Consider the following 14,322-nt stretch of genomic DNA (forward strand, 5'->3'; position numbering starts at 1 on the left):
AAAATCTGCTCATTGCTATGTCCATGGGTATCTTGATTACCCCCATCTTTAGACATCCTATATACTCCACGCTTTCGTGCTTTGCATTGTGGTTAAGGCAGCTACTGCTTTTCCTCAGAGTTCCCATTAACTTTTCAACTAACACTCAGTTCCAAAGGCAGGGGAATTCTGGTTTTGTTAGAACATGGAAGCTGAACTGTCCTGTGCCTGAAAGATAATTAATGATATGAAACTTTACCATTGAATAATTTTATATTTAATTTGAAATGCAATGTATTATGGTTTGTGGGTTTTTTTGGTTTTTTGGTTTTTTTTAGCTTATTTCAAGCAAGACAACTAAGCAGCAAGAGAACAAGATTGTTATATGAGCTCTCTGTTCTTCAGAGAGATTAATATTTTTCCTCTTCAAATATTTGTTGCTTACATAAGCCTATAAAGTATTTAGGACATGATGTAGGTGATCTATCTCCTAGTATGAATGGTATAGTGCTATTAAAACTGTTGTCAAATATTCATGCAGTGCTGTTGCCACATTACATTGCTCAGAAAGCCCCCCCATACTTGCCCTCATGCAAATTTTTTTTCAAATGCAAGAATAATTAGCATCACATTAAACAGTTCAGGACTGTCATGAATCTCACCACATTTATCTTCTTCCCTTTAGGTCGTGTATATGAATTATAAAACATACTATAATGTAAATATGTTTAATTTCAGAAAATCTGCTTTTGTTTCATATATGCATTTTAGGTGAGGATTTATTTCATTTATTTATTCTTGGGGCCTCAATCAATATTTTATTTTCTGAAAAGAGGAAACAGAGCTACAAGACCATAAGCTGTCTCATTCATGTTGTTGTAACTCTGGGTATTTCTTCAGTGAGACAACTGTTCTCAGAGTAGGAAACAGAGACTCCCAATAGACAAGGAGCTATGCAGAACATATTTCTTGATTTCAGAATCTCAGACTGAAGTGAACCACTTCCTTTAAAAATAGAAGGCAGAAGTCTGATTATGCTAAAGAAGAATATGCTCCAAAGCTGATAATAATCAAGAAGATGTAGAACATTGATGTTTTTACAAATGATCTTCCATTGATATATTCATAAAATCATAAAATAATTTGGGCTGGGAGGGACATGCCACAGCTATTTGCATGCTATGAAATTACTTCTTATGTAGTTGGAGCCACTGGGTTTTTTGAGGATAAGGTATTAGGTGGCTTAATTCATTTCTCAAATCATGAGTTCTGTTTCAAACTCTCAAAAAAGCAACATAACATAAAGCAATGTATACAAGTGCAGATTGTGCTCCCTGAAAACATATGCATGACACTCTTCAAAACACAAAGTTGAGTTTACATAATCTCTCTGAATAAGAAATAAGTAACCAAAAGTCAGTACCAAGTGGTAAACTTTCCTAAATCCTCTCATGGCTGAACTGAGCAGACCCTTGAGCCAAGGAATGTAAGTCTGTCTTCATTTTCTGAGCTCTCCCTCACCCATGTTAACAATAAATTAGGATATGAAAATCAAATAATAAATTAACCTTCATATATTAAAAACTTTCACTCTTTCCTATGAACATCAGCTTGACACCACTTTGAATTATTACAAAATGATGACCTTTTCATGGAATGGGTGGTCACTGCTAACTCCACACAGTGACTTTCAGATAACACAGTCTGAACCTTCCTGTAATTTAAAACTGAAAGAAGTGCAGTAGTCTGTAATGCTGAGTGCCTGACAATGATCTTTGTGTTTAGGAAGGTTTTAATGACACAGCTAACTACGTCACTATTTTGCTTCAGGAGTGTTTGCTTTTACATAAGCTGTCCTCAAAGATTAGAGTATAAACTTTTGTTTGTAACAAGGGATCATGTGAAACTGTCAAGTAGAGAAGCTAAGCACAGGGATTTATTACTTTCACTGAAATCTTTAAAAAACATATAAGTGCTGTCAAATTTGTATTACCAAAAGTTGTTTGTGCAATGTGCAGAGAAATTTTAGGAAAATGGGCTCACATTTATATTTTTTTTCCTCATTCTAGAACAACAATATATTCCAAGATATGTTTATTATTTGAGATGGAATAACTAAGTGCAGTGCTTTTTAAAAGAGAAAATATGAAAAGTGTGCCAAAGGTACACACAGAAGATATTGTTAATTTAAAAAACAACAGAAAATGTTTATAAAACAGTATAGCTGCAAGTTCTGACTTTTCTTAAATACTCATAACACTGATGGAAAATTTGGAAAAGTACTGTATATAGTTCATAGTAAACAGCTTCATTCTTCCTATCTCTGAAACTAAATGAGATCTTTACAGTCATCTCAGGGAAGGCCCAAAAGAAAGCATTTTCTTTTCATGAAACTATGTGCAAAGGAAAACATTCCTGGTACCTTACTTGCTGTATTCACACCAAAGAATTAAATAGTGATGGAAATCTTTAGTGTTATATAATAATGCATTTTCTTCTGCTCCTGAATTGCATATTGAAATTGCAGAATTGGCTCAGACTACATTAACTAGGCTTCCTACATCTCAATACATCTTTGATTGAAAGACATGTATAACTTTTTTCCTCTGAACACTGTCTGCTGTAGTGCAAGAATAGAGAGTATCCTTTGACAGGATATTGTGAAGTTATTTTATTTGCTTCTTCTTCATTATTCTAGGTGCATGGATGCATCCATTATTTACTGAGACACACAAAATTAATTGTTCATTCTCTCATGAGCTTTTCTAAATGCTTGCCACTGCATCCAATGCATTTTTAAAAGATGCTAATGAAATTATCTGCACAGTACTTCTGTGAGGTAACTCAATTTCATACCTGGAGAATTATCAAAAATAGCTTAAGGCCAAAATTATCCAAAGTATCCATTTTTCACATTGCTAATTTGAAACCCACAAAGGTGATTTTTTCAGAATACTTAGTACTTTGACAGCATTTGTATGCACTTTACCTGTCAAACAATGAGAGCAGCGCTCCTCATTCTTTCCTGCTTCTTTGACATACACAAACCCACATGCCAACAGTCTTGTTTAAGTAAACTGTCCAGCCTCTCACAAAGACACCCAGTGGCACAAGCAAGGACACCCTGCACTCCTCTAGGGCATCACTTTATTTTTGCTCAGCTCTCACCTTGTTCTCAGTGCTTCTGAATAGATGCAACAGAGTTACTCAGATCACTAACTCATTGTACTTCTTATTATTATTGCCTTGCTACTGCCCTTAGTTCTATTTGTTCTTTGTAATTCCCACTGTTGATACCAATTATTGTGCCTATATTCCCAGTCCAAGAGCATTCACATGAATCAGCTGAGAGTGGATGGGTCACAGAGGGCAGAGCAGAAATTAATTGACATTTATATATTGCAATTTTTTAAGTTTATCTGTTGGCTTAGTTTGAGAGAACATTAACAGAAATATTTTTAAATTATGGTTACTTTATTATGTTTAATAAAATCAGAAAAGATGGCATATTTCATAAGAAAGAAAAATATCTCTGGTTCACAGACTTACTAATATAAGGAATCAAAGTATTTTTCCAAGTATCTTTCTGGGCAAAGACTGAAGTATTTAAAATTCTATTTTCTGTGCAATTCCTCTCTTTAGTAGGCATAATATGAAACATTCCAATGTAATCAGTACATTAGGTCTGAATAGACTAAAAGTAATTAAAAACTGTCTTTGAATGGAAACCAGTAGGCATCCTTAAGTACAGGCTTTACTACTTACACCACCTGTAACAAACAATTTTATTGAATAAGCAGAAAACTCAAATCTGTTGCTCAATTGTACCTCTAGAACACTTCGGACTTTCATTTTTCTAATACATCATCAACATATAAGATTCTATGTAAAACTGTTTAAAACCTCTTTAAAACAATGATTTTATATTAGTATTAGAAATAGAGTTTTTTAATTATAAAGTACATGTTCTTTAACAATAAATGGGAAACAGCAAAAGCTCTGTTAGTGTATTTGCATGCTTTTTTAAGAAAAGAACTCACATAAAGAGAAACAGCTTGTCAGTAAGTACTAATAGAGCAGTTTCCCACTAATAATACTGCAGCTGTTATCTGCACAATGCTGAGACACACACTATTCAATTATTACAGCGTACAAAACCACCTCTTGTAGTGAGTAGAGTGTAGGTGAAGTCAGTTTGTTGTTTGCTTCTGTGAAGGAAAGTCAAAATCCTACATAAGCAGTATATCAGTACCAGACGATGTTGACTGCTCCGACAGCAAGGTGGGAATGGCTTTGGTATAATTAGCTGACTTACTTAAACAAACATGAAATGGCAACATGAGTAAAAGGCCGTGAAATTGTCTCAAACCACAAATTCAGATCCTGGTAGGAATGACTGGGCATGTCTTTCCCTGATTTGCCTTGAAGCCTTGAGAGGCTGGAAGGCATCCTTCTAAGCTCAGTGGCCAGAGGTCACAACTGTCTCAAAACTTCCTAAAATTGCTTCCAAAACAACATGAAATGCTTTTGAGAGAGAGAGAGAGAGATCAGCCTGGAGACATCAGTTTACTTACAGGTCTTTATCAGTACATGGCTCTCACCACATAGTCACCACTCATAAATGGTTTGATTTAGAGTGTGCTTCTGTTTCTGTTTTCATTTGCAGTAAAATGTGTAAATGTGTGAGTATAAAATTCTGTTAGCACATCTCAGTTAATGCTTTACAACCATTTTTCAGTGATGGCATAAGTGAACACGGGAGATGCAAGCATGCACAGAATTCTAGTCCTCCTTTATTCTTTATTCATAGAATTCAATACAATAAGGAAACAATCTGAAAAAAAAATGAGTAAGCAAATAATAATATCATTATACAATCTACACTAGTACAGGTTTGTTAAAAGAGAGGAATATAGAGATGTTAGTTCATACACATTCAAATTAGAGACAAATATTTCTTTTACTTGAACTGGAGTGTTGGAGCCTCCATTTTATTTTCTCCAGTGAATGAAAGTGAAGATACAGAAAATGCTTTAGACTGGAAAGTGATGACCTATTCAATTGCCTCAATTCAATAAAATATTTGTGTGTCATAAGCAAATATAGTTGAACTATGATCTTTTACATTTTTTTCTGTCTGCCATTTTTTACTTTAGGGGCAACAGAAAATTATAGGACAAATAGTTATGTCATTATGTTTTGAACTGGTTTGGACAGACAAATGAATGGATAGACATAAACACAATTATGGAAGGGTATTGGTCAGAAGAAACCTTAAAGATCATCTGATTCCAAACCTCTGCCATGGGCAGGAAAACCTTCCACTAGACCAGGTTGTTCAAAGCCCCATCCAACCTGCTCTTGAACAGTTCCAGAAATGGGGCACACACAAATTCTCTGGAAAATCTTTTAAGTGCCTCACCCTTACTGTGAAAAATCTCTTCCTTACATTCAGTCTAAATCCACCCTCTTTTAGTTTAAAACCATTGCACCTCGTGCTGTCACTGCAGACCCTGGTTAAAAATCCCTCTCCAGCTTGGCTATAGGTCTTCTGTTTTAATTTTTGCTGAGCAGTGCTCAGACAGCATCAAAGCTTTTTCTGCCTCTCACACCACCCTACCAGTAAGGAGCCTGGGGGTGCACAAGGAGCTGGGACGGGACACAGCCAGGACAGCTGACACCAGCTGACCAAAGGGATATTCCAGACCATATGGCTTCATGCTCAGCATATAAAGCTGCAAGAAGAAGAAAGAAGGGAGAACATTTGGAGTGATGTGGTGTTTGTCTTCCCAAAACAGTTATGTGTGATGGAGTCCTGCTCTCCTGGAGATGGCTGAACACCTGCCTGCCCATCAGAACCAGTGACTGAATATTACTTTGTGGCTATTTCTGAGGTAAATTGCATTCTGAAATTATGACTGCACTCCAGGTAACTGAAGGATATAGAAGTTTGATTTATTCATTTTCGCAACAAGTACAACAGGCACACACTCATATATAATTACATAGTCCAAGTCCACTCAGTCCCTCTTACATAGTATGTCATTCAGAGCAGTACCTATCACAACATGCAGAGGCATGGCCTACATTTTTCACTTTCATGTGGAATGTATATTTTTTTTGTTGTGACAAATATGCCATTTTTATGGAATGTTTCAGTCTCTCTGGCATTTCATGTTTCACATTTCATAGATACAGCTTGGGAAGGAGCTTACTAAGCCAAGGAGGCAGTCTGGAAGGAAAATATTCAAGGTAGTTTTTCATTTCAGGGTTCTTGTAGACATATGTTTTGTTGGGTTTTTTTATTATTGTTTTTATTAAGAATATACAAGAGACACTAATTATAGTCTTCAGCTAGAAAATACATTACTGTAGAATCATGCAAAGGCTTTTTTTCAAGGCTGTAATTTGGTAAAATCACCCTTTTGTAGCTTCAGAAATGCTATAACTTGTATTAAAATTTTCATCAATTAAGAAAAATATGAAGCAACTACATTCTGCATGATTCCTATAGTATAATCCTGTGGTAAGAGCAGAGCATGATAAAAGTGGCAATACTGGCTCAGGACCTAAAATTTTACTCAACATCTATCTTGTTTTTATCTCTAGTAAGTAATGGAAGCTCAGAGAAAGGGAGAAAAAAGAAACACTTGTAGAGGAGCTTTCTCCTTTGAGGAGCTTCCTGGTCCAAATAAAGATTTTAGAAAGGAGGCCAAGGGAATTATTATATTGAAAGAGAATGTATTCATACAGGTCATGTAATGTGCTGCATCCAGACACTGAAGTTGCACTCATCTCTGCATGTTCAAACCTGCAGAAATACACAAAGGTTAAAAAATACCATCAATAAATTTGACATTGGGGACAACACCACAAAACCAAAAAAAAGAAAAAAAACCTATGTGATGTTGGTGTCAAAACCAGAAGAGTACACCTCCCTGCTAGGCTAACTCCTGGCATACACCTACACTAACAAAATGGACTATATTACAGGTACAGGTATTTTTCAAACATTCCATCTCTTTTTTTTTTTTTTTTTTTTTTTTTTTTAACTTGGGAAGGAGAGCTGTCTTATGCCACTTGCTTTATCTACTTGACTGGAGCAGCAAATGCAGGCTGTCAGACTGGTGCTCTCATGAGGTTTGTGCATGGCTTCTTCACTGGGGCAAAACAAGAAGTGAGGATTCTCCAGGGACATGGAAGGCAGTGGAGGCAGTCAGGAACCCAAACAGCTGGTACCCCTGGGCTGGGCATAGACACAGCCATCCCTCACCATTGGCAGTCATCTTCAGCTACAAAAAGCCTGAGAATGAGACAGGGAGGCTGGGGGAAAGGAAAAACACAGACTGATGGTGGCAGAAACTGAAGTCTCCGTTTTCAGGGTCAGCTAATCCAGCTATCTGTATGGTAGTGCTCGACCTACATTTGGCACAGCAGTTCATTAAGCCATACTTGTTAATGTCACAGACTTCACTCTCTGAAGTGATGTTGCCATGACCACTTCCCTTGATAATTTATTCCACGGTCCAGTTGCTTCTGCTGTTTTTCAAAATGGAACTGTAGATTAGACAGTGTTAATACACAAAGACTTGTGCATGCTTATTCTGGATGGGAAAATTCTAACTGGGGTGGTGGGGCTTTTCTATTTGAGTAAGAATAAATGTTCCTAGAGGGAAACCTGAATTAATTTCTGATAACTAAGAAAATTTTACTGGATTCATTTCTGTATGATAGATATAATTATGCATTTTCTTTCATTGTAAATGACTGACAAGTACATTTACAGTTCTTATTCAGAGCCCTCAATTGATTTACTAATAATTATCTTTATTTTGAAACAAGACAATTAGAAGACATATCTCTGATTTAATAACAGAGTCTGCTTCATTTTAGACATCTCTGGGGACAGCTGCTACCATAATTTTCCAGTTCAATCATATATATTTAAATAAAATTTTTCTATATTAAGCTATGTAACTATGCAGGAGAAGTGTGTCTGTGTGTATGTATGCACATGCATGCACACAGTTGCAAATTTTTCTTTGTTACCATCTGTCCTCTTCACAGACCAGAATTCATCTGGTTTCAAGTAAAAAAAAAAAATTAAACTCCATACTTAAATTTTGTCCCAATTCACTTGAAACCTAGGATTTAAAGTTACTATCGATTTCAGACATACAGATCTTGAAAGATTTAAAGGAGGAAAAAACATTCAAGTTAATTTATTTTAGCATTGTGGTGAGGCCAGAAAGAAGAATGACTCTTCTGAGACACAGAGTGCAGCTTTCTGATCTTCTTTCATGGGACAATGGCAATTTTAGAGCCTACAACTTCCATTTTAGATATATTCTGAAACTTTTTTCTAGTTTATGTAGCAATTCATCCTTTGTTAATTTGTTGCTATTTTTCTGTGTGCTACTCTGAGGTCTCAGTGCTAGGATTTTCTTCTCTTCCCATTACTTTTGTTCTCATATATTTTGTGCAATGGTGATGATATCTCCTTCCAATCTGAATTTGTTACAGCAAAGAACTTCAGCTTTTTTTTAGTTTCCATGTAGAAAACACTTCAACCTTCTTATCAGCATAATAATCTTTTTGTATCCATCTGCAATTCTAACATCTTTCTTCAGCAGAATTGTTCATAGAATTCAGATATTGGGAGAATGTTGTTACTTTCATGGCTTCAAATCATCTTGTAATCAGCTGGTGTTTCTTTGCTGTGTTTCTGAGTAAATCCAGTTGAGCTCTTGACATAAAAAAAAAAATAAATTACAGCTTTTGTTTTCCAGAAACAGGAACTTGCATTTTGTCTTGTTCAGTTTCAACTGAGAAATAATTTGGCTCAAAATGCATTGAGTGCTTTGACTTTCCATGAGGTTTACAGTTAAGCAAGACTGTAAACACCTGAAAAGAATTAGAAACCAATACATGCATTCTAGAGAGGTGTAAAAATTTCGTGAGTGTTAATTGCTTGCCTGATTTAGCTTTAAATGTTGATTTATGATGAATTTATGATCCTGAAAACATCCACCTTGGTCTGTTACCTGACAACAGCTGCACAATGAGCAATCTGTTTGTTAAAAATTTCTCTCAGACCATTTACTGTCCTTGTTCCAAACACATTCCCATGTAAGTAGCCCTGGGTAATAAACCTTATGTTTTATCTTCGCATCCAAACAAAAGGACACAAACATCTGGGAACAGATACAATATTCAATACTTTCCCAACAAAATCTATTACTGACACTGCACCTCTTCTCTAATGCAAACAATTCTTTCTTCAAAAAGTGACATTTAACCCTGGTACGTTTAAGCTGCAAAGGGTTAATCTAAGATGTAACCTTCATAAGCAAGGGGAAAGAGCTGTATTGCAGTTAATTATATACGTCTCAACAGGAATGATCACAGAGACAGAGCACATGGGAAAAAACAGAATATAGAACTTTCTGCTGAGTCTCAAACAGGACTTGAGTTCTAAAGGAGAGATTAGGAGTATTGCCTTTACTTTTATATACAAGTACCTCAGTACAAACCTTAAACCAATTTTTTTTTTTTTGCTGAAATATTCCTTTCTAGATTTTTCTTCCTTTTGCTACTGTATAATTTTTTGTTTGTTTTATAATTGTCATACTATTTCTTCATCACAACTGGAAAAAAACCCTGTGCCCTATGCCATATCACTTATTTTCCCCATTGTTATCAATGGTAAGAGTTTTCTATTTCTTTTAATAGCATGAAACACACATAGTCAATCCAAATTGAAAGGGAAAATAGCAAAGAGAGCACAGTGCTTTTGCCACAGAAAAGAGGTTCAGGACTTGCATGGGACTCCATGACATCAAGGGAAGGACTTCATAACTTATTATGTTAAAGAGACAGCAAAAAATGGGTGAAGTCTGAAACATAATTTCCTGAAACAGTAGCAAGAAATTGGGTGCTGTGGAGCTAAACCTCAGAGGAAGAAAAACCCATGCAATCTAACAATCCCGAGGAAATCTTGCTCTTCCAAGGTTTGTGTGGTAGTCTTCATTTAAATCAAAAAGAAGACTACCAGCTCAACTGTAATGTCAGCCTTTTAGGGGAAATCTTTGTGATCTTAAATGTTTTCCCATGAACAGGCCTAACTTTTATTCATTATGCCTTGTTAAAAACTTGATGTAGTTTTTCTAAGAAAATGAATAAGCACTACAGAGTAAATGCTGAAGTATCATTATTAAAATTATTCTGAAATTCTCTCATCTTGCAAAAGAGTAGATATTTCTTTCTATTTGAAAGGAATATTTACAATTTTAAGGCTTTTCATCTTTCTGCCCTGCTAGATTTTCTATCAGGCACACCATCTGCAAGTCTCCTAGGAGCCACTACTTGTCAGTCTGAAAAAATCCAAGAGAATGCAATCACATGTATCTAATTGATGAACAGAAATAATTTATGTAAGTGGTCAAACACAGAAAAGCTCAAATTTCAGGTATTTCCAGGGATATAGCCCAGAGATTCAAGGAGGATCCTTTCTTCTTCTCCCCATTTTTTTCCCATATCACCATAACCTCAAATAAACCCTAAATTCCTAAGAAAATTCCATATGCATTTGAGAAAATTTTTGTAGTCACTCCTAAATTGTTTAACACTGGAGATTCCTATTCACCACACCAGCGAGGTCTTTTCACAAGAAAAAACAAATTCATATTCTCCTTTTATTTAAAAGCTAATCTACAGACAGAGTCACAAGGGGAAAATTAAACTTTTTCCCTTTGCAATAATTATTGAACAAATACCAAGACTCATCTTAGTATGATAATTTTAATTTTTCTGTTTTGAAAAAATCTATTTATAAAGATAGATATCGTATTTTTAGATAAAGATACACTCTTTGGTGAAGGTAAAGAAAGATAAAAAAGGAATGTTTGGAATTTTTCTGGTTCTTAATCTGAAAACAATGAAACATCAGATAAAGAGCCACACTTGTTACAGAAAAAAGGTCTTCTGAATTGTAGGACACTCCGTACATTCCTAAGCTGTTTTACAGAAACTCTTGAAAATTTCTACACTGTCTTTTTTTCCCAAGTTACAGTATTTTTTCTATGATAGGTTGAATAATTTAAGATGCATGAAGATTGTGATGTCTTCTGCCATTCTCAGAAAATCTGAGAAACTGGAAATTTCACCCATCTTTTCTGAGTCATAGCTCAGTGCTCAACAACAAGGTCCTCTTCTCTTGCATATCTTAGCGATACACTGATGTAACACCAGTTTGAAATCAGAGTGATGCTTAGTTTAATTTTTTTCTGGTTTACTATTCCTTTCTACAGTATGCATGGCATGTTTTAAGAATAACAGGAGGCACTGACTGACACCAGTTTATTAGATTTTGTTCCAGAAAGGAGCAGCGTAGGTCAACAAGCAGTGACAAAATAGATTACAGCAAAACCACTTGTTCCAGTACAAATCATTCATTTACCCTCTGCCGATTCACTTCTCATGAACATCAGTGCAGTAGTTGCTTCCATCCATACTGACAGCTGACATATACAAGACAGCATCACTATTCTGCAGAGATTCTAGTAGAAGTGCACATAAAAACAATAAGAAAGTATGTTTTAGTGAACAGCATGAATTCTTGGAAGGAAACCCTAAGTATGTTTCTAAGTTCATGGTTCTTTTAATTGTTTCTTTACAGAAGTATTTTAAAGCACCTTGAAGTGGAAGCTGTTTACCAGTGATGTAACAAACCCTATAGACACTGAACTGCAAAAACAATAAGTTTTATTACTTGTCCTGATAGCTTTGATTTACAACTCTGGAGAAAGATCACAGAATTTTTGCTGATTTCCACTGGCTTGGAATGTCAATGGTCTTAGAGAAAAAATAGAGAAATGGTCTTAGAGAAAAATAAGAAATGCTCAAAACAAAACTATCCAACTGGAAAAGGAAATTTTTACAATGTGTTTCATAGCCATCATTCACATGGAACAAGCTTACTATTGTTTAAAAGGAACACAGATGCTACAATAAAAACTAACAGCAGCCATAGTCAATAAAATGGTAGCTGCAGTATAAGAAATTTATGTTTTAAGGTTAAACCAGCTTCTCTTCTTCAGGGATCTTTCTTTTCATTACAGGAAATCACTATGAGTCACATTTTCAAAGCAAATAACTAGGAAATGAGCTTTGCAAATTCAGGGGGTCCAATTTACTGCTGAAACATTTATTTTCAAGAAATGTCTGTTCTTCTGTTTGTGACAACCCTTAATCATTTCTTACAATTCAGTCATAAATATACACTTATGTACTGTAATTACGTCTTCCTTTTTTTTTTTTTTTAATTTTTATTACTTCTGTTCCATGTGTCTTTTGAGGCTGTGGTTCCAGTAGCATTGGAACATTTCTTCAATTTAAGAACGTAGGTAGCTCACTGCTTTGGGAGTTAGATACTGTGTACTCATAAGAAAAAACACCTGTATTTGAAAAATATATTTTTTTATCTCTTTCAATTTTTGCTGTTGTATTTTATAGTACTACTGCATTTTTTTACAGTCTTTGAGCCACTGCACATTTCCTCCACCCCGATAACAAGATTTTTAAGTTCAAGTGTTTATAGATGCTTCTATATTTGCCATGTAGTCAAAATTCAGTTAGATGACTGACATGCTGGCCATTTCACCCAAAATACATAATACTTACTATATGTTTTAGATAACTGAATAAAATGTAGGGTTGAGAATTAATCGGTGTTAGAAGAGAAGCTAATAACCTACAATCCCTAACAATTTGCATTTTGAAACTTCCTCTTCTTTCCAGTGTAAGCAGACACCATTTGTTTTTACACTAACTAGTAGTTACTGGTTAGCAACTAACTCATAGCTATTAAAACTTGTAAAATAAATTTACTCACAGATTTGTCTCAGTTCAATTACCAACAAAAAATTACACAAAGACAGTTTATTTATCTCACTTGCAGTCCTCTAACTTCCTGGGATTTTCCAAAAAGGCTAAACATTACAAGGTCAGATTACCAGGACCCACAAGTAACATCAGCATGTACTACTCTGAGAACTGCAGAACACAGCTAGACATTGTAAAAGAGGGAAATAGGGAAATGAAAGATGTACAAAAGGACTTAAGCCATATTAGAAGCGTGTTTCCTAACACTTTGTTAAGAAAGGGACTTCATGACCCACTATGTGTATGTGTGTGTGTGTATACATATACATGTATGTACATATATACATATGGGGGGGGGGTGTATTTTTTTTTCCAGAGATAATTTCCTTCATACAATAACTAATGTAGACAATTGCTTTAGAAGATTAAAGAAACTTGCTCCAAGTGTGAGGATTTTGTCCCTGCATCCTCTATTTTCATTAACAATTTTCACTAAATAGACATAATGTGTGGTTTGAAACAAAGTCCATTTAAAATGTTCACTAACTAACAGCATGCAACACTGATATTGCATTAGGTCTTTAGTGGTGAATTTACCTTTGACATCCCCAGTTGTGAAAGTACACTTCTGATCTGCACAACTTCCAGCCTGACACACAGTGGGAAAGAGACTTTGGGACCTCTGTGCTATTGTATTTATGAGGTGACCCCAACATCTGGGAAGAATGATGTGCTGAACTCCATGATATCAGAAGGCTAATTACTTACTTTATTAAACTATATTAAAGAGATACATACTATACTATATCATACTTATATACTCTAACTTACTTCTAACTACTAACTTCTGAAAAACCCATGACTCTCTGCCCGAGAGTCCCGACCCACACACATGGATCCAACTGGCCACCTCGGGTCAACAATCTCCAGAATACGTTCCACTTGCACACAAACACAGCAGCAGCAAATGAGAGAAGAATTGTTTTGATCATTCTTTTCTCTGCTTCTCCAAGAAAAACCCTGAGAGAGAGGATTGTCTCTCTCTGCTCAGAGAGTGTGAATCCCACACTGCCTTTCAGAAAGTTTAGTTCTCTAAAATGGCATAAAAAAATCATCAAATAATTGCCCTGTAATTTTGAAATTTATAAACAAAAGGAGGGTTTGGAATCACAGGGATTATGTAGTCTCAGTCACAGGGAGAAGAAAAGAAGAGTCCCGACCCACACACATGGATCCAACTGGCCACCTCGGGTCAACAATCTCCAGAATACGTTCCACTTGCACACAAACACAGCAGCAGCAAATGAGAGAAGAATTGTTTTGATCATTCTTTTCTCTGCATCTCCAAGAAAAACCCTGAGAGACAGGATTGTCTCTCTCTGCTCAGAGAGAGTGAATCCCACACTGCCTTTCAGAAAGTTTAGTTCTCTAAAATGGCATAAAAAAATCACCAAATAATTG

The sequence above is a fragment of the Passer montanus genome, unplaced genomic scaffold (assembly GCF_014805655.1).
Source record: "Passer montanus isolate IOZ18808 unplaced genomic scaffold, ASM1480565v1 scaffold17, whole genome shotgun sequence".
In the NCBI taxonomy this organism is placed as follows: domain Eukaryota; kingdom Metazoa; phylum Chordata; class Aves; order Passeriformes; family Passeridae; genus Passer; species Passer montanus.